The sequence below is a fragment of the Peromyscus californicus genome, unplaced genomic scaffold, assembly GCF_007827085.1.
Source record: "Peromyscus californicus insignis strain IS unplaced genomic scaffold, ASM782708v3 Scaffold_7__1_contigs__length_154581171, whole genome shotgun sequence".
NCBI lineage: Eukaryota > Metazoa > Chordata > Mammalia > Rodentia > Cricetidae > Peromyscus > Peromyscus californicus.
In genome coordinates this window covers 125,988,554-126,009,389 of record NW_026294595.1, presented here as the reverse complement: position 1 = coordinate 126,009,389, position 20,836 = coordinate 125,988,554, and the positions used below count along the sequence as shown (strand labels likewise).

The window sequence follows — 20,836 nt, the reverse complement described above, 5'->3', positions numbered from 1 at the left end:
TTACATGCCAGGCACTCTCCTTAGCAATGATGTGTTCTCTCCTTCATTCCTCAGAGTGGCCTTGTGAGCTGAATCTTAGCATGCCAACCTTGCAAATGAGTAGACTAGAGAACCAGGAGGCTGTGAACTTGCTGGGGCTGTACATCTAAGAATGACTGGCATTACCATCAGTATGTTGCTCACAGAGGGCACAGGCAAATTCAAGCTCAGATGCTCACAAAGCTCTGCCCAGGGAGAGTGGGCCTGATCATCATCTGTAATGATTCGATTTTGTCCTGCAGAAGATGCAAGTTTGGGGACAGAATAGAACTTCACAGGAATAGGGAGAAGGCTGGTGCCACCATGGGAAATGCCAGGCTGTTGCTAAAGGCTGTCCAGGAGAAGCGAGCACCCAATGGTTTAGCCCACCTAGCTGCCTAGCTGGCTGGAGTTGGCTTTGACACGGTTACAAATGAGATGGAGGCACCAAGATGATGTGAGAGGTCAAGGAGATAGTAAAGGCTGGGGTGTGGCTTGGTGGTAGAGCAGTGGTCGAGAGTTTGTCCAGCTTGGGCAGGAGGATTTCAGAGAGGGTTACAGTTTCAATGTCCCTTAAAGGTTCCTACATAAAGACCTTGGTGCCAGCTATGGGCCTTTGGGGAGATGCTTGGCTCATGAGAACTCTGACACCATTGAAGATCTATAACTTGATGGTGTTGTTGGGAGGATGCAGAAACTAACAGGTGGGGCCAGACTGGAGGAAGTTGGTGACTTCAAGCATGCCAGAAAAGGATGTCTGTGACCCTGTCCTTTTCTGGTCTTTCTCTTCTTCTTAGCTGCCATGGAATGAGTGATTCTGGCTGGCCACAATGTTTCACCCTCGACCTAGGTTAAAAAAAAAAAAAGATAGATCCAGTCGGCATAGAGAGACAGAAACTTTCAAAACCCAGTGTCCAAATAAATCCTTCATCCTTCTCAGTTGATTCCAGGCATTTTGTCATAGAAAGGAAAGCTTACATGGGTGAGATTTTAGCTTCCTGGGAAAAGTGGTCTGAGTGCAGTTTAGGGGTTTATACTAAGTGAGAGTGCTTATTGATACAAAAAAAAACATCAATCTACCCCATGTGGTCCACGGTAGTCCTGGCACGAAAGGTATGTTTGTGGGCTTGGTCAGGTTAGGCGCACTGACGCTGCTCTCTGCCTTACCTTAGAAATGCATCTTCAGAACCCCAGTGTGTCTAGGGTGCCGGTCAGCCTAGCTGGAAATACTTGTCAGCCTACCTCACAGCTAGGGGTGGCCGTGTGGCTAGGGGTGGCCAGTGAGATGAGGATAGAGATTCCTAGGGAGGACCACTTCCCCAGATGAAATTATAGAGATTCCTGAGAAGGCTTCTGGCTTTTACCCTTCATGTCTTCCTGCCTGGAACGGAGATGAATTCCTGGGGCCACAGGCGCCAGCTCAAAGCTGGGAAAACAGAAGTCCCATGCCAAGAATGGGGTAGTTGGGCCTCTGGTGATTCTTTAAACAGTCATAGTAGTTTCCAGCTTCACAAAAAAATCAGAAGTTCCTATTTGGTGAACCAGTTATGGAGGTTTCTGTTACATGTAGCCAAAAGCAAGCCATTACTGGTATATTCAGGTGTTATTAGGAAGAATGTCAATGCCATTACCACCCACAGCATACTGTGCACCAGGCACTGAACTAAACGCTGAATACTCTGTCTTACTCCATCCCCAACATCCTGGAAACTGGGTGTGGTAATAATCACCATTGTGCTCCAGAATAGGAATTTGGTCTTGGAGGTGTTAGGGAGAGCTCATGCAGGATTCCAGCTGGGGGAGAGGTACAGGTAGATGCCCACACCTCTCATTTTCTTGTCTGTTGACAGGTGTAGTAGCTTAAAAACATGACACCCCCACTCTGCCTATCAAGATCTGGGGTCTGCCCTCTAAAGCCCAGAGAACATCATGGAAGAGGGGTGGCAGAAAGAATGCTAAGGGCCAGAGGAAGGCATGGAATGTTGTAGAAGGATGTCTTCTAAGCCTGACATGGCCATTACACTCTTGAATCCACAGCAGCTGTGGTCACTTGCATACAAGTACAAGATGGGGCCAACCAACCAGTCCATCATATGAAGCCCCACTTCTCCTGACAGCTAATGGTTGTTGGGGAAGGGAGGGACACTTTCCTCCATGGTGGAGCTATTCATAAGCTGTTGTACTTGGGTAGACAGCCTCTTACATACGCTCTGCAAGCAACCCTGATGAAACCACTGCATGCACATGTACACATGTGTAGTTGGAAGTTTTCCTGTGTCCCGGCTGGCCGGCAGTCAGGACAAATCTCTCCCACTTGCGTCCCTCAAGTAAGCACACAGAGGCTTATATTAATTATAACTGCTTGGCCATTAGCTCAGGCTTATTACTGACTAGCTCTTATACTTAATTTAACCCATAATTCTTACCTATGTTTAGCCATGTGGCTTGGTGCCTTTTCTCAGTTCTGTCTTGTCATCTTGTTTCCTCTGTGTCTGGATGGTGACTCCTGACCCAGCCTTCCTCTTCCCAGAATTCTCATTGTCTGCTTTTCCCGCCTATACTTTCTGCCTGGCTACTGGTCAATCAGCATTTTCTTTATCAACCAATCAGAGCAACACATATTTACATCCCACAGCACACATGTATACACACACACACACACACACACACACACACACACACACACACACACACCACTGTTCTGTAACAAAACTTTTCCTGAGGAGATGTAACACACGTCTACTCACCCAGGTAGGGAACCCGTGACAGACCAAAGTACAGGTACTATCCCGGTCCAACTTGGTGAACCAATGAGTTTTAAGGGGTTACTTACAGGAGTATGGGTGGGGGTTGCTTATAGGAGCAGAAATGTCTCAAAGACAGCTGTATCACCAAAGCCCACCCCAGCATGGGTGACAGCTCACAAAGTTGGGTGGGAATCTGGAGCACACTGCACAGCCTGCAGGCAGCTCAACTGGTTGAAAAGTGTCCTTGCATGTAGTTCAGTTGGTCTAAATGTCTTTCAGGCAGCTCCGCTGGTTTCTGCTTCTTTTACCTCAGCTTGGCTGAGGATCTTCTTTGTAGCTCAGCTCAGTTCAGCTACTGAGGGACTCTGAGCTTTCATTGCTTTCTCTGGCAGGGAGGGGACTAGTGAATCCAGTCAGTTTCAGGGACTTCCTGAAGCTGTTTTGAGTTGTTTACCTTCCTGTTTAAGGAGCTTCCCTGCAGGATGGAGCCTGTGTTCAGAAGAAGGACTAACTGGGAAGGGGAAGGGCACCAGTAGGAATGAGACAAGAGAAGGGAACAGGGGTAACTATAATAAAATTATATTATAGACATATGTGACAATATCATAACAAAGACTGCTACCATGTATAATCACTATATACTAATAACTTTTTTTTTTAAAGATCTAGGATCTGAGGGGCTGGAGAGATGGCTCAATGGTTAAGAGCATTGGCTGCTCTTCCAGATGACCCGGATTCAATTCCCAGCACCCACATGGCAGCTCACAACTGTCTGTAAACTCATTCCAGGGGGTCTAATACCCTCACACAGACATATATGCAGGCAATACACCAATATACATAAAATAAAAATAAATTATTAAAAAAAGAGACCTAGGGTCTGAGCCAGGAATGAGGCTTGCAGCACACATGAGGCTGAGGCAGAGGGACCACAAGTTTGAGGTTAACTGAGCTACCTAGTACAACTCTGTCTCATGAGAGGAAATGAAATGAAATCCCAGCTCTCTGTCCCTGTTCAGTGAGTCTGGGCGGGCAAAGGGGCAGCTCCAGTCACGTGGCAGAGCTGACCTTCTGTGACCTTAGACACTGGGCCACAGGTGCAGCAGCTTCTGGCTTGCTCTCTGGGTCCCTCTCGCTTTTGGGGCTCAGAGTTGCAACTGAAAGAATTTTGGTGTCCTGGGGCTACCACGCTGAGAGGAAGGTATGGCTGTAGAGACTGGATGAAGTGCTTCTGACTGCTCTGTTCTCTCTGTTGGCCAGGTCCAGGGAGCAGGTCTGTAAATGAATTCTCATGAGTCCAGAGCCATCAACTGTAGCCAGTCCTGACAGATGACAGCTTCCCAGGTGAAGCTGTAGACACCACAGAACAAGCCCTCGCTGTGGTGGACGCACCAGCTGGTGACAGTGGTTGTACTGTGACTCACGACCATGCCTGCAGATCCCCCAAGCCTGTCAGTACTGTGGGGTTCACTACGCTCTGTGACTCTAGGCTGTTCGGTCGCTTCAGATGCATCTCCCCTGAAGCAGTGATGTTCAGCACTTGCTCCCAGGAGCCTGCTAGTCACATTTTTATCAATAGTCAATTCCTTGGTGATGGGGGACCTCTGCTGAGGGACCCCTTTTGCAATGTGAGTCCTTGTCACTCACTTTGAGTTCACTGTGACATCATGCCTCACACTTCAACAAAACTGATTTAACACACATATCTTTTTGTAGTAAGGAACATTAGATGGGATGCCATGCAACACAAAGGATCATTTTAAACAGTCAAGTCACCACCCAAAAGCACAACAGGTTGGGAAACGTGGTCTGAAATAGACACTGTGACAGGCTGAGCGGGAGGCAGTGCTGATCTGTCCGGCCTTAGCTGGGAACTTGTGCTCAGGTGACTCATGTTATCACCACCTCTTGCCTAGTCTCCCCATTCACACTCTCGTTACTGTCCATGTGGAGTTCAGACAAATTTTACCCGCACAGAACCTGTAGGGACTGACTGGAGTTTAATATGCTCAGTCCTCAAAATCCGGGTTGGTAAGTGGGAAAGTGGGGCACAGGGCAAGTAAGGGAGCTTGTGCCACTTACGAAATGTGGGCACTGGGGTCTCCCTGCCAGGTTTGAGGAAGGACGCAAGGGACAGCAACAGTAACAGTGGCTGTGACGTGTCAAGTCCCAACAGTGTGTCTGCTTGGCATCCTTCCCTGCTCCCTTCCCCCGATGGCACACAACTGTCTCACGAAGCCGGTTTCAGAGAGACAGTTCCATCTGCACAGCCAGGATTAAGATCTTTCCAACCAGACAGGCCCAGCTGGATCTCCAGCTCCCATGCGTGCAAACCCATGCTGGCCCACCTTACTGCCTATTTCCTACACTTGTCTTGGGCCCATTCTCACAGGACAGTTGGCTGCGAGTCTGCCATACTGTACTACCCAATAAGTCGATTCGCCGTGATCACAAACAGGTATCAGGTGCCTTTATGTTTTTGTTTGTTTGTTTTTTTTATTTACTGGGGAATTGGGGCATGCATGCCATCATGCCTGTGTGGAGGTCGGAAGACAACTGAAGGGGTCAGTTCTCTCCTTCACCATATGTGATCCAAGGATCACACTCAGGTTGTCGGGCTTGGTGGCAGGTTTCCTCATCCTCCGACATCTCACCAACCTTTGAAACAGCTTTGCCGAATGCTTGGGGGAAAGTAGAGTCTTGGGAAAGACCAGTGTCAATTCAGGGTGGGGGCAGGGAGGATCTTGAATCCATCTCCGAGGTCACCTCCCACACAGGGTTAAAACAGCTCAGCATCCTTCCGGCTGAGCGGAAGTGAGGTTCTGAGAGGCCAGTGGGCTCCAGGGGGATGTTTTTCTTCTCCGTTTGTCTGCTTGTGGCTGGCCCATAAAATCCACCGGAACTCCATGCTGGACTGAGGAATTCCCGCTGAAGGGGCTGTGGAGAGCCCAGGCTGGGGGTGGGGTAGAGCCAGCAGGGATCTAACAGACTATCTTTGAGGTCCCAATTCTTGGCCAGTGATCTCTTCCACAGACCACCTAGGATTCCTGAGGAGACAGAGCAAGAGGGTGCAAGGAAGAAGTGACCCCTTCCTTACCTGTTCTCAAGTGAGCGGAGACAGGGAAGAGTTGTTACCAGTCACTGGCCTGTGCCTCGGGTCCCTCTTCAAAACCACAAGCATCTCTGCCCCATGCCCTCTTCTGTGCAGAGCCAACAGCAGTACTCTTTCTGTCTAGCAGGTATCTCACAGGCATTTCCCACCTGGAAAGACAATGTCAGCCTATGGCACGTGGACGAGGTGATCTGCTCCACGTCACCCACTGTAAAGAGCAATGCAGAGTTCCAACCTAGACAACAGGTACCAGGGCCTACCTTACCACCTTTCCCTCACTCATTTCTGCGCATGTGCAGCCCCAGTCTCTGTACCCAAGGACATTGTCATTTAAGATGCAGCTTGTGCTTACCTCCTCCAAGAAGCCTGCCTTGGCTCACCAGGTGGGCTGCCTACACACCTGAGATGTGACTATGGATTGGCCACTGGGCTCTGAGCCCCTGGGAGCAGAAACAGTTTTAAGTCCATGCCATACCTCCAGCACCATCCCACACAGCCGCCTTCAACTGTCTCAAAGATGCCAAGTGTTTGTGAAGCTTTTAGAAGGTGGTCCCCCTAGAGAAGTGAGGGGGGGATCTGTGTCTACTCTACTCGAGTCTGGGTGGCTTTGTTGCCTTTGACCAACACAAAGGGGCAGAGGTGACTCCATGACATTAGAGGTGGTTCCCTGGCTGTCCAGTTCTCAGAGTACAGAGCTATAGAAAGGCCAAGTGTTCTGAGGGTGCCCAGACCACTGGCACGGCTGCATGGAAGTATCCCTGTCATTAGTCTTGTTTGCTAAATCATCTGGTCCTGAGGCCCCTGACAATTGTAACTGTCACCCATAGACTCTTATCCAGCCTTTGAGGTCCAAGATCCCTTAAGGTTACGACAGCTCCATCCCTGCTATGCCCAGCTTGAACACATGAGCTGATGAAATTGGTGTCATGTTGAGATGCTTTGTATGAAGTCACTGCTACCATGGGGACCTGCTCCTGCCTCTCCTGGGAGGATTCCTATAGCCTAGTTGGTCCATGCTCCCCCATTGCACTCTGTTCACTGTGCAGTGTGTTGCTGACTTGGGGGCCACAGAAATCCTCTGGATGCCCCCCCCCAACGAAACCCTCCTTTGGTTCCCAGCTCACTGGAGCAACAACCAGATCATGACCTCGCAAGTCTCCTGACCAGGTGCAGTGGTCTCCTTTCCTGGGTCCTGCACCTCTCTCTTGTGTCCTGCACCTCTCTCCTGGGTCCTGCACCTCTCTCCTGGGTCCTGCACCTCTCTCCTGGGTCCTGCACCTCTCTCCTGGGTCCTGCACCTCTCTCCTGGGTCCTGCACCTCTTTCCTGGGTCCCACTCTCTCTGCTTGCTGGTGTTCACCAGCCACACTGGTCTCTTTGCTGCTCCTCAATCACCAGATGCTCTGCTAAAGGCCCATGCACTTGTGCTGGACAGTGCTCCATGGCATGGAGACTCTTCCTGGCCCAGTCCCTCATCTTTCAAGTATCCATGTTGCTTTCTATTTGTTGTATCTAACCCCATGGCCCTTAATTGCCTAAGACACGGCACTCTGTATTTACACATCCATTATTCCTTCTCTCTGCTCTGCATCATCCTCTCCATCCCAGAAAGCCAGCCATACATGGTGGGAATCTTCACCTATTCATGTCTTACCCTCCCCTGAGTAAAAGATGAACTACAGGAGCCCGAGGGATGTTGGTGTCTTTTCTGCTCTCTGTCTGGGGAGGTGGATGGAGCTTTGAAAAGGGTACAATAGAGAGGCTGGGCTTGCCTGATATCGCCAGGATTGAAGAACACTCCATGGAAGAGGCAGAATTGAGGGCCCTGAGGATGGGAAAGGCCAGGAAGCCTTTGAAGCTGCACACCCAGGCATCTCCCATGCTGCCCTCCTTCCTGCTCTGTCTCCAGCCTTGCCCATAAACAGGATTTCCAGGCAACTGCCTGAGAGCCCTTCCAATGCTCCAATGGGCCTGGGCTGGCTCCTTCCTGTGTTGTAAATTAGTTTTCTTATAACTGCAACATCCGGGAGTTACCGATGGAGTGAGGCAGACAGATCTGTAGGGAAGAGCTGTGCCTGGCCTGGAGCAGAGTGCCATGTCTCTGTTGCTTCTTGGAGAAATGGGGCTGACAGGAGTGTAGGCTGCAAGGTAGGCTGCAGAGTCGGAAACACCAAAATCTTTGTAAACAGAAAGGCTCCGGGAACCTGTGTGTGGGAAGAGGCACAAGGGACAAAGCCCAGCTGGGGATCTTACACAGGCCACCAACAATGAGTGCTGTTGAGGGATAGGAACCACAAAATTCTTGGTGCCCAGAGAGCAAACAGTAGGTGCCAGTTAATTAACAGTAAGCATCACAGAGGTTGAATCAGATGTTTACGAAAGACCTCTGGGAGAGGGGGACTGGAAACCTCAGTTTATATGCTCCTGAGGGAACAAGGATATTTGTATATATTTCAGTATAGCCATAGAAACTTACTTCCATGCCCCCAGCAAGCCCATACCTGGGGCATGAGTGAAGTGCAGTGTTGGAACAACTGTATGCATTCATTGATAACATGAACATGAGCACATATATGCTGTGGGATATCTTTCTGTATGCTGTGAATATGTGTGGCTCTGATTGGTTGATGAATAAAGCTTTATTGGTCTATGGCAGGGCAGGATGGAGCCAGGCAGGAAGATCCAAGAGAGATAGTGAAAGGAGAAAAGAGAGCCAGGAGAGACGCCAGCCGCCACCAGGAGAAGCAACTGCCAGCAGACTGGTAAGCCACGAACACGTGGCAAAACATAGATTAATAGGAATGGGTTAATTTAAGAAGAAAGATCTAGTTAGCTAGAATCTTGAGCCATAGGCCATCCAGTTCATAAATAATATAAGCCTCTGTGTGTTTACTTGGGTCTGAGTGGCTGCGGGACCAGGCGGGACACAGGAAAACTTATGGCTATACACATACAAACTATAAACATAGAGAGCAACAGGACACGCAGCAGGATGTTGTATGCCACCAAAATGTGCCTAAGGACCCCTGCAGAGTGGGTCCACAGAGACCCAGAAAATGGGAAGGGAGCTAGGTAGGAACAAATGTGGTAGGACTGGAGACCCACATCAGCGACACACTTCTTCCAGCAAGGCCTCTTTTTTTTTTTTTTTTTTTTTGGTTTTTCGAGACAGGGTTTCTCTGTGTAGCTTTGCGCCTTTCCTGGATCTCGCGCTGTAGACCAGGCTGGCCTCGAACTCACAGAGATCCGCCTGCCTCTGCCTCCCGAGTGCTGGGATTAAAGGCGTGCGCCACCACCGCCCAGCCCAGCAAGGCCTCTTAATCCTCCCCAAACAGCCACCAGCTAACAACTGAGTATTCAATGCATGCGATTTATGAGGGGCATCTCATCTAAGCCACCCCAAGGCATCTGAAATTGTCTCTTATAGAAACCCAGGAGCAACTGTCAAGATAAAGAGAGAGAAACCCAGCATAGCAGGGACATGCAGGATCCAACAGTGATTATCTGTCAGGAACTAAGTTTCTTTTTAAAACTCAAGTGTCAAGCTGGGCAGTGGTGGCGCACATCTTTAAGCCCAGCACTTGAGAGGCAGAGCCAGGCAGATCTCTGTGAGTTCAAAGCCAGCATGGGCTATAGAGTGAATTCCAGGAAAGGTACCAAAACGACACAGAGAAACCTTGTCTCAAAAAACAAACAAACATGGCTGGGCGGTGGTGGCGCACGCCTTTAATCCCAGCACTCGGGAGGCAGAGCCAGGCGGATTTCTGTGAGTTCGAGGCCAGCCTGGGCTACCAAGTGAGTTCCAGGAAAAGGCACAAAGCTACACAGAGAAACCCTGTCTCGAAAAACCAAAACAAACAAACAAACAAACAAACAAACAAACTGCCGGGCGGTGGTGGCGCACGCCTTTAATCCCAGCACTCGGGAGGCAGAGCCAGGCGGATCTCTGTGAGTTCAAGGCCAGCCTGGGCTACCGAGTGAGTTCCAGGAAAAGGCGCAAAGCTACACAGAGAAACCCTGTCTCGAAAAACCAAAACAAACAAACAAACAAACAAACAAAAAACAAAACTCAAGTGTCTACATTTAATTTTTTTCTCTTTCTTTTAAAGATTTATTTTAGGGTGTAGTGGCTCATGCCATTAATCCCAGGACTTAGGAGGCAGAGGCAGGAGGATCTCTGTGAGTTTGATGCCAACTTGATCTACATAGTGAGTTCCAAGACAGCCAAAGCTACATAGTGAGACCCTGTCTATAAAATAAAATCATTTTATGTAGTTGTTTGTTTTTTACTCTTTGTTCTTTTGGGGGGCCCCCCACCCAGCTCCCAAATAAATATACACAGAGGCTTATCCTTACTTATAAATGCCTGGCCTTAGCTTGACTTATTTCTAGCCAGCTTTTCTTAACTTAAATTATCCTGTCTACCTTTTGCCTCTGGGCTTTTGTCTTTATCTTGTATACCTTTCTTTACTTCTTATTCTGTGGCTTGCTGTGTAGCTGGGTGGCTGGCTTCTAGATCCTCTCAGATTTCTCCTCCCATTTATTCTCTCTGCCTGCCAGCCCCGCCTATCCTTTCTCCTGCCTTGCCATTGGCTGTTCGCCTCTTTATTAGACCAGTCAGATGTTTTAGACAGGCAAAGTAACACAGCTTCACAGAGTTAAACAAATGCAGCATAAAAGAATGTAACACATCTTTGCATCATTAAACAAATGTTTCACAGCAAAAATGAATGTAACACATCTTAAAATAGCATTCTACAACAATTTTACTTTTAATTATGTGTGTATGGAGGGGGGTGTTGTGTATGTGAGTTCAGGTGCTAGCAGAGGCAATAGAAACCCTAAGGCAAGGACCATCAGGGGAGCAAGGGCCAGACCCATTCCAAAATCTCAGGCTTTGCCACCATTGCCACGACCATTGCCACCATTCCTACCCTGTGTCGGTGGAGCACAGGTGGCTTCCCACAATGCTTAAGGGCATAGGAAGAGAGTAGAAACTGATGGAAAAGGACAATGAAACCAGGTGTAAGGTAAGATGAGAAGGACCTGAAAAAGGAGCCGAACTCAGCTCTCTACGGCCGAAGCAGAGAGCGAGTGGAGGGGAGACCACACTGGAGAGAGGTGGCCTTAGCTGTGCTCTCTAGGAACAGTGCCGTGAACTCTGCGTCTCAGTCCTTTCCCCCTGTGCTCTTGCCCGCTTCTCAAGTTCCTCATCATTTTTATGAAATAGGGTTTTACTCCATAGCCCAGTATGGCCTTGAACTTGTGGCCAACCTTGGACCTCACTCTCCCAAGTTCTGGGGTTACAGGCATGAGTTATGAAACCTCGCCATCTCCTGTCCTAACCCTTTGAATAGTGCTGCTGCTACCCCAGAAACCCACTGGTCCTACCTTCGAGGCTTTGCTCTTCCCAGGGAGAGTCCTTTTCTCTTTTCATCATTTTAGGGGCTCCTACACATTCATCAAAACACAGCCTAGAGCCTCCAATCTCAGTGAAACCTTTTCCAGGCAGCCATGGCTTTGGACTTCCTTTCTGGTTGGTTCTGGAGGTAGGAATTGAGTCTTGCTCAGGAGTCCTCAACCTATGGGTTGTGACCCCTTGAGTTTTAACGACCTTTCGTAGGGTCAAATGTCCTGCATATCAGATATTTACATTACAATTCATAACAGTGGCAAAATTACAGTTATGAAGTAGCAGTGAAACAGTTTTCTGGTTGGGGGTCACACAACATGAGGAAGTGTATTAAAGGGTCGCTGCCTTAGGAAGGTTGAGAACCACTGCTCTGGCTTATCGCTTTCGTCCCCATGTGAGTGCAGAGCCTGACCTATGGTAGGCTGACTATTAGAACAAGGATTCCTCTCATTTTTCTCATCTTTTTTATGCAGGTAGCATTTTAAATTGAATTTTTTGTTAACATACAAAAGAGAAGGCAGCCACAAACCAGAGAAACAATTCCATTCAAGTCCTGCTTACCCAAGCAGTTGGGGTGGGGGTGGGGCACGTGGAGGGTTACTTTCCTCACAGGTGGCTCTGGAAGCTGCATCACAGAAAGACCCGCAATGGCATAGGTGATAACCACCAAAAGCTGCCTTGTTGGAGTCCTCTCTTCTGTGAGCCTTCCCCTCCTTCTCTGTTTCAGCTGCTACTGAGGCCATGTGTGGCTGGGGTGACGCGAGGGAGTGTGGTCAGGTGAGGTTTTGATGACTCCCCAGCACTTTTATGAGGGATTACAAATAAGCCCATCTGTGAGAGTCTCATTCCAGGAACCATGCTGCTAACAAGCATCAGCACTACCGTCAACCACCGCCACCGCCGCCACCGCCATCACCACCATCAACCACCGCCACCATCGCCACCACCACTACCACCACCACCACCACCACCACACCACCACCACCATCACCACCATCACCACCATCACCAACGCCGCCGCCGCCGCCGCCGCCGCCGCCACCACCACCACCACCATCATCATCTGTGAGCATTACCTCCGTCACAGTCAGCTGTGTGACTTTGGGCAAGATACTCAGCCTCTGTCTGTCATCCACACAAAGCGGGAGGTAGTCACACCTTCTGGGGTGGTTGTCAGGATGGGATGCAGTCACATGTGCCAAGAACTCAGGATGTCACCCAGGCATACTGAATTGTCGTTGCATCAATTGGACATATCCACAACTGGCTTTTACCTGGCAATGTCGGATATACAGACAGGCTAGAAGACTGCCCAAAGCATTGTGTGCCCTGGCCTCAGACTCCTTAAATGCCCATGCTTTTGCCGAATGGCCAGCAGTTGCCGGCACAGTTCCTCCCAGCCCTAAGTTAACTCATGCATCCTGTTTTCTAGAAAGCAAAAATGTACTCTTACAAAATCACACCACAGACACAAAAGCCTGGGCACTGACACACTGATGTGACCCTATACCAGTTTGTCCGCCCATGTCCTCACAGCAAACCAGTGACACATCCGATCCAGATCCAGTGGTAGAGGGCTTCTTTCTTTTTTGTTGTTGTTCTGTTTTTTGGGACAGGGTTTCTCTGTGTAGCCCTGGCTGTCCTGGATCTCGCTCTGTAGACCAGGCTGGCCTCGAACTCACAGAGATCCTCCTGCCTCTGCCTCCCGTGTGCTGGGATTAAAGGCGTGCGCACCACTGCCTGACTATTTTAATTTTTTTTTCATTTAGTTTTTAACATCTTTTTTGTCTCCTTTCTCTGGAACAGTCTCTTAACTTTTCTTTGACTTTTACAACCTTGATTCAGTCATTTGTTTGGTTTTGAGGCAGTACCTTGGTATGAAGCCCAGGCTGGCCCTCCAGTCTCTGCCTCCCCAGGACTGGGATTTCAGACACACCCTGCTTGACAATATTTGGAGACTACAAATCAGTTGATTCTTCTGTTATTTGTTCATGATTAGGTTCAGAGCAGGAAGCCTGTGGGGGGAGGGGCACATGGTGCTGCTTTGTCCCATTTTTCGTCTATTCAGTTTGGTCAGTGACGAAGGTGGCATCTGCCTGGCGGCTCTCATACTTCCTGCCTCAATGACACCAGATGTCATTGTGATCTGAGCAAAGAAAGTGCCAGCAGGGAGCAAGAATTCAGCAGAGTGCAGCTAGGCACTGCCATGCCCAGCCAGACCCCTTCCAACACCCCTATCCCCCCCCCCCACCTCCCACCCCTGTCTCTAGATACACAGGCAAACTAAAATATCCATAGGTCTGCTTGTAAGGCTCAGCTGAATGCAGCATTTTCCTATACCTTGCTTTATTTTGCTCAAATTTTGGAGTCCTTTTTGTACCTAAAAAGAGACCTCTTATTTGGCATAGGCCTTCAGGACTCCCTGTGGTACCATACCAGGTAGTGCAGCCTCTGCCCTGGTCCTCCTTACTGGGCATGAAGTCCAGGCCTTCACACATGTAAACAAATATTCCACCACTAAGCTATAGCTACAGCCCTTCACTTCCAAGAGTAAAGAACCTGAGGTTCAGAGAGAGTAAATGACGGTCCTCAAGGTCAGAGAGCACGTGAGCCTGGAAACCAGCTTGCTTCCCTACCTCCCACCTCCTCACACAGGGAGCCCACAGGTCTTAGCACTGAGATCTGGGCCTTTGGGGGTGGGGGCTCCCTTGCTACCGGCTCCACCTTGGAGCCCACCCTCAGCCTGGCTGTTCTCTTCTGCCTGGCTATGCCTGCCAGGTCCCCTTCTTGCCTTTCATTAGGGACTCCCCTCCAGCGCCCTGCTGTGTGGGTCTTGGGAGCCCCATTGATCCTCTGACAGTCCAAGACAGATTGGCCAGCCTGTGTACTCAGGTGCAGCATACGCACATGGAAGCCAGATGAGGAGGCACTGCGGGGTCCAGGGGCCCACTGTGGTGGGAGATCGAGCACCGAGGAGGGTAAGACAGAGCACCCTGGACACCTGCCTGCTCCCCGAACAATTCACATCCTTCCTGAGATTCCTGGTTCCCCCTCTCACCAGGCCTGGACAATGCAGGACCTGAAGTGAGTGGACTTAGCCAGTATTGCTTTGGAAGACCTGGGTGTGTAGCTGAGAGTAGCTGGGATATGGGGTTAACCTGAGTTCAAAACCAGTGCAGATTTTCTGCAAGACTGGTGGGTGGAAGCTCTTCATAAGCCTCAGTTTCCCCAGGACAATGAGGAAGAAAACAGCCTCCACAAGGTCCAGCAGGCAGAGGGGTGTGGCCAGCACATGTCCCCTCCCGCTTCGCTGGCTTCTTAGGACTCCTATTGCAGTTTCCTGTCCAGCTGTGGAAGCCCCCAGACACAGTGAACCCATCCAGTTCTCCCTGGCCTTGCAGACGTTTGCTCCCTTGCTCCCGTAGCTTCAAAAGGGCAGTACGGACCTCAGAATGAGGGGTCTGCCCAGACGCCCCATGACACTCCAAGAAGCCTTTTGAGGGTACCATGGGAGTCTAGCCCTGTGTGCCATGCAAAGGGGCCTGAGCCCAGAGGGGACACTGAGACGGGGTTGCCTGAAGATAAGGACCTCAATGAGGGAGGAAGTCTCAAACAGGCGATGTGAGCAAGAGAGGAGACCTAGGCTTCAGGGAAATGAGCAGGGACTCCTGTGGGCTCCAGGGGAGGTTGTGTAGCAGGCCACGTCTCAGAGAGGACAATGGGGACAGAGGGGACTGCACTCAAAATAGAGTAAGGCTCAAACCAGGAAAGGACCACGGGGAAGGTCTCTGGGAAAGGCAGAAGGCACCCTGGCTTTATAGATCAAGAGGAGGAAGGTTGTATGTAGAGGGCTGGAGTGGGTGACTACTGAGAAGCCCTGGGGCAGCCTGGGCTTTCTTCCCAGCTAGACTTTCAGTGCACTGGGGTTAGTGAACCGTGGGACCCAGCTTCCCAAAGTTTGCATTTGGTACCACTGTGGCAGGCAGCCGTACCAGGGCGGCCTCTGGGGAACAGAGGTGAAATCGCTGCTTCATGCCGCTGTGCCTTCCCTGCAGATGAGCAGACAATCTTGACTCCAGGAGCACCAGCATCACTAACCTCCACAAGGCCAGGGCCTGGGGGGAGGGTCCTGGAGAGGGCACAGGGGCTGTGTCTTGGTGGGCCTTCAATGATGTGTGAGCTGACCCTGCAGATATGGAATGGAGCAGCGTCACTGAACTGGGCAGCAGTCTTTGGCTGATGGTGGCCGTGCTGGGCTCAGGCCACCATGCTGTGCTGGCTCTGCCCTTCCAAGCTCACACGGGAGCCTCTAGTATGAACTAAGGTAAGGCAGCTTCACAGTAGGGACAGCCATGCTGGGGCATGAGCCCTTTAGGCCCGATCCTACCGGTCTGACAGTCCCTCTGGCCCCTTAGCTGTCTCTGCAGGGACGCTGGTATGTTTGGTGCCCCCAGCAGGGCTGGAGGGTGAGACTTAAGTATAAATAAATAAACAGGGAACAGATGGTGTTGGGGAGGGGACAGGCCAGGGCCTCCCACTTCTCCCTGGGAAAACACTGCTGGCCTGGCAAATGGATTCCAGACTCTGGCTGGGAGTCTCTCCCCAGGTTCCCTCTTGCCTGCTGCTCTAGGACCCACCTGGCGCTTGGGAGGAATGGGTTGGGACCCCAAGTGCTGGGTTCTGTCTAGCCCCTGTTTCTCTCTTCCTCCTGTGTGTCCTTGAACAAATTTCATTACTTCTCTGTGCTTCTCTTTCCCTATCTGTCTGGTAAGTAGGAGAATGCACTCTGTCAAGTTCCTGTTCACGGGTCGCCTCCTCTGGAAAGCCTTCCTTGATTAACATGGGCAGATTGTTAGAGCAACAGTTCAGTAACCTGAGGAAGACATGGGTGTTTGAGTATTTTGTGTGCATGTGTTTTTTTTTTTTTTTGTGTGTGTGTGTGTGTGTGTGTGTGTGCGCGCGCGCGCGCGCGTGCATGCATGTATATGTGTATGTGAGTTGGGAGTATCATGCACATGTGTGTGCATTTTCATGTGGAGGTCTGAGGTAAACCTGGAGTGTTATTCCTCAGGAACCATTAACCTTGTTTTTTGGATGCAGTTTCTCACTGGCTTGGCGTTGACAATTTGACTAGGCTGGCTAGCCAGCAAGCCCCAGGAATCTGCTTGTCCCTTCATCCCTAGCACCAGGGTTACAAGTGTGTGCCACCCAGCTTTTTAAAGTGGGTTCTAGGGAATCGAACTCAGGTCTTCATGCGTGTGTGGCTGTATTTTACCAGTCCGCCTTCTGTTTCATTTTTCTAGCTCTCCACTCAATGTCAATAGATCATTGTTGGGGGTCTGCTGTGTGCCTGTCACCAGGCCACTCAGGTCATCAGGCTTGTGCAGTTTTTACCCAGGGGGCCACCATCTCTCAAGCTTTCGTGCTCTCTCATCCGGGCTCTCAGCTTCTGCAGATATTGTCTTGTTAGGATCTGATCCTGATGCGTGTGCATCTCGTTTCCACGCCAATCCTGTGCTCAGTTTCTGTGGGATGTGATGAGGATTCTGACTTCCCCCTTCCATTGGCTTTTCAGCTGTCCTCTTGCTCTGTGTGGTGCTGGGGACTGAACCCTGAACCTCACACATGCTGGGCAAATGCTCTACCACTGAGCTACATCCCTCCATACATTATGTTGAAGGGATTTGGGGCCTTCAGTACAGACTCAGGGGGTAACCTCTATGCTCTGCATTTGACTGCCGCTGTGGTTCTATGACTGTGTATGTCTGTCAAAATGTTTGGAGCTGGACAGACAGCTCATCAGTCAAGAGCACTGGCTGCTTTTCCAGAGGGCCTGGTTCAATTCCCAGCACCCACATGGCAGCTTACAAGCATCTGTACCTCCAGTTCCAGAGAATCTGTCACCTTCTGTCCTCCCATGGGCAGTAGGCAAGCACATGGTGTACAGACATACATGGAGGCAAAATACCCACATACATAAACTAATAAACTAAATAAACAAAATTAAAACAAAAACCAAATTTTCTGACACTTAAAATGAGATCATTTTGTTGCGTATAAATTGTACCTCAAAAGTGACTTTAAAATATATGCATTTGAATTTAGAAGTCAGGGGGCTGGAGAGACAGCTCAGGGGTTAAGGACACTGGCTGCTCTTCCAGAGGACCAGGGTTCAATCCCCAGCACCCACATGGCAACTCACCATTGTCTGTAACTGCAGATCAAGGATATCTGATGCCCTCTTCTGCTCCTCAGGATTCTGCATGCATGTGGGGTACATAAACGCTCTCTCTCTTTCTCTCCCTCTCTCTCTCTTACACACACTTACACACACACACACACACACACACACACACACACACACACACACACACGAAAAGATAATTTAAAAAATAAATTTAGAAGTCAGACTCCCATTTCAATGTTAAGCAGCAGTACAGATGTCCTGAGGAGGTAGCCGAACTCCCAAAGAATGTCTACCACACAGTGAAATTTGTAGTTAATGAATAAATGGATAGACAGAAAAGAGAATCTTTAAAACAAAATTAAGATGCACAAAGCCTGTGTCTTCTAGATGGACCCAGTAATAGAAGCCCAAATTTATCTCATGCCTACATAGAGAAGGAATGCTACATGCAAGCCGTGTGTGGCTGTTTTAGAATATTTGTTTTTAAATGTTTTTCTACTATGCGTGTGTGCATAATAACCATGAGTGACTGCATGTGACAGCCCACTCACGGATATGCCTCGGTCCACACGTGTTGGAGTCTGTTCTCTCCTTGCATTCCGTGGCTGCCCAGGATCTGACGTAAGCCCCCACGCTCGGTGGCAAGCGCCTTTACCTGCCCTAGTCCTAGTATGCTTTCTGTCTCTGTGTTAAGCACCATAACCAAAAGCAACTTAGGAAAAAGTTCATTTCATCTTACAAGTTACAGCCCACCAAGGAAACCAAGGCAGGAGCTTGAAGCAGAAACCCCAGAGGAACAAACATGACTCACTCAGCTTACTCGCTGGCTTGCTTCTGGCTCACATTCAGCTACCTTTCTTACGCAGCCCACCTGCCTGGGGATGGTGCCACCCACAGTGGGCAGTGCCATTCTACATCACCCAACAATCAGAAAATGCCCCCCAGACATGCTCACAGGCCAGTCTCATGGAGGCAATGCCTCACCTGAGTTTCCCTCTTCGTGGGTGTGTCAAGTTGACTACCATGATTAGCTTTTCCAGCCCTCCACCTGGATGTCCACTCTCTGACCTGCTCTCTCCCTAGGCTGCTCCGCCCCAGCCGCTTCTGCTTAGCCACTCTGCCCACCAGGCTCCGACTGCACAGAGCTTGTATCCTGGAGGAACAGCAAGAAAGAAAACAAGAACACAAGCTTAGGAACAAACTAGCTACTTTAAAAAGGAAGGGAAAGAAATGGAGGGGATGGCGGGGGTGAGGTGACTGCTGGGGAGGTAGAGAGGGTTGGGGGTAAGGGAGACCTCTTCAGGGAGGAGATAGTCCAGCTGAGAACTGAAAGATGCCAATGAGCTGAGCTACCCCAAGGAAGGGCATTTTGGGGGTTCTTTCTTTTTTAAAAAAATTTTTTAAGACAGGGTTTCTCTGTGTAGCTTTGGAGCCTGTCCTGGAACTCGCTTTGTAGACCAGGCTGGCCTTGAACTCACAGAGATCCGCCTGCCTCTGCCTCATGAATTTTGGGATTAAAGGCGTGCGCCACCAACACTTGGCTCTTTTCTTTCTTTCTTTCTCTCTTTCTCCCTTCCTTCCTTCCTTCCTTCCTCTTTCTCTCTCTCTCTCTCTCTCTCTCTCTCTCTCTCTCTCTCTCTCTCTCTCTCTCTCTCTCTCTCTCTCTTTCTTGTGTTCTGCCTTCGTGTATCCCTGCAGGCCAGAAGAGGGCGTCAGATCTCATTACAGATGGTTGTGAGCCACCATGTGGTTGCTGGGAATTGAACTCAGAACCTCTGGAAGAGCAGTCGGTGCTCTTAACCTCTGAGCCATCTCTCCAGCCCTAGGAACGGTTTCTAAATGTGATCTTCAAACACTTTCAGGCAAGGGGCCATATGAAATAACTAAAATTTTAGTAGGTACTCCATATGTACTGAATTAAGTGGAAGGCCCCCTACTTTAATCATTGGGCATTTCCTAGAGCAATAGGCCTTCAAGAGACACAGCCCGTGGTTGGATCAGATGAGCTTCCGGGGGTATCTTCCAGGACAGGCCCCTGGACCTCACCTATATGAGCCTTGAGTTTTCATCTTCGAGGCTGAGGTGGCCATTGCACCTGCCTCACAGTGTTGTGAGGAGCAAAAGATTGCATTTGGAGAAGAAATGCAGGAGACTGTGTGTGCTTACATACAGAAAAACAGGAGAGGGCACAAGACAAGGAGGCAGAGGCTCCCTTTGCAACCCCGCTGTCCAGTCAGATTCCTGCAGGAAAGGCCAGGGGTCCAGTGAGATACTTGTTAACAAATGGAGGGCAGCCACAGCTGGATCTGGAGGGAGGGAGTGGCCACTGGATACCCACCCACACCCCAGGATAGCACTCAGCCATTCCTCGGTTCTCTTTCCTTTTATCTAAGACAAAAGCAAACAAATTCAGAAATTCAGGATCAGTGATCCCCCAGAGCACCAGCCAGCCCTCCAAGTCCCTGTGGCTTTCTCTTGAAGGTGACACTTGATGTTCTTATTTGTTTGTGTGATTAGTTGGTTGGTTGGTTGGTATTTTTCGATGAGGTGTTTCCATGTAGCCCATGCTGGCCTCTTGATTCTCCTGTCCCAGCCTCCTCAGCTGGGACTACAGAGATGGCCTACCATACCCAGTTTCTCTCGGATTTTTAGAACTGTATTTCTTTCCTTCCCTACCCTTTGGACTCCTGGGAACTGGGCCCCACTGTATGTCCTATGCTTGGTTGAGTCTCTTAAGGCACTAGCTGCTGAGTGAGGATCATGCCTTGATATTCCTTTGATCTAGTTCCAGCCACGGGCAAGACCCTGGCTCCACCTTGAAAAACACCTAGATCCTGATCATACTCCATTACCTGTGGGCACAAAGGGCTGGGCATCACCTGGGCAGTTATGATGGTGTTTCCTCAGGATTAAGCCTTGGCCTCTCTTTGAATTCCTCTCAGTGGCCTTAGGCAGGCCACCTCCATCCACAGTTTAGAGCCACAAAAAGGCTGGGAACTTGCTTCTTAGGGGAGAGGTCTTCGGGTCAGGGCAGAATCTCTCAATTTTCTGTAAGCCCGCGGGCTGCTGCAGCCCCCTCTTTGTAGTCCTAAAAGTGTCGGGCTTCTGGATAGACCCATTCAGCCGTGCTTCCAGCTGAGTGCTCATCTGAGCAGGGCTAAGACAGAGGAAGAAATACAGTTCTAAAAACCCAGGAGAGCCTGGGGATGGTAGTCCATGCCTGTAATCCCAGCACCGCCGAGGAGGCTGAGGGGGGAGGAGCCAGAGGGCCAGCATGGGCTACACAGGAGCACCCTGTGGGGAGAGGGGAACGTCCTACACACGGCCTTCCCTTATAGACAAGGAAACTGAGACTTGGAG

General features: G+C 49.9%; 1 long non-coding RNA gene across 1 annotated transcript; it reads right to left on the bottom strand.

Annotated features, from left to right (window-relative positions):
- Nucleotides 1-884: 884 nt before the first annotated feature.
- Nucleotides 885-18,943, bottom strand: LOC128102016 (uncharacterized). The gene is made up of 3 exons (XR_008215299.1): nt 15,282-18,943; nt 12,366-12,563; nt 885-6,026 (listed from the first exon to the last, which is right to left on the bottom strand). It is a non-coding gene; the product is annotated as an uncharacterized LOC128102016 (long non-coding RNA).
- Nucleotides 18,944-20,836: the final 1,893 nt, after the last annotated feature.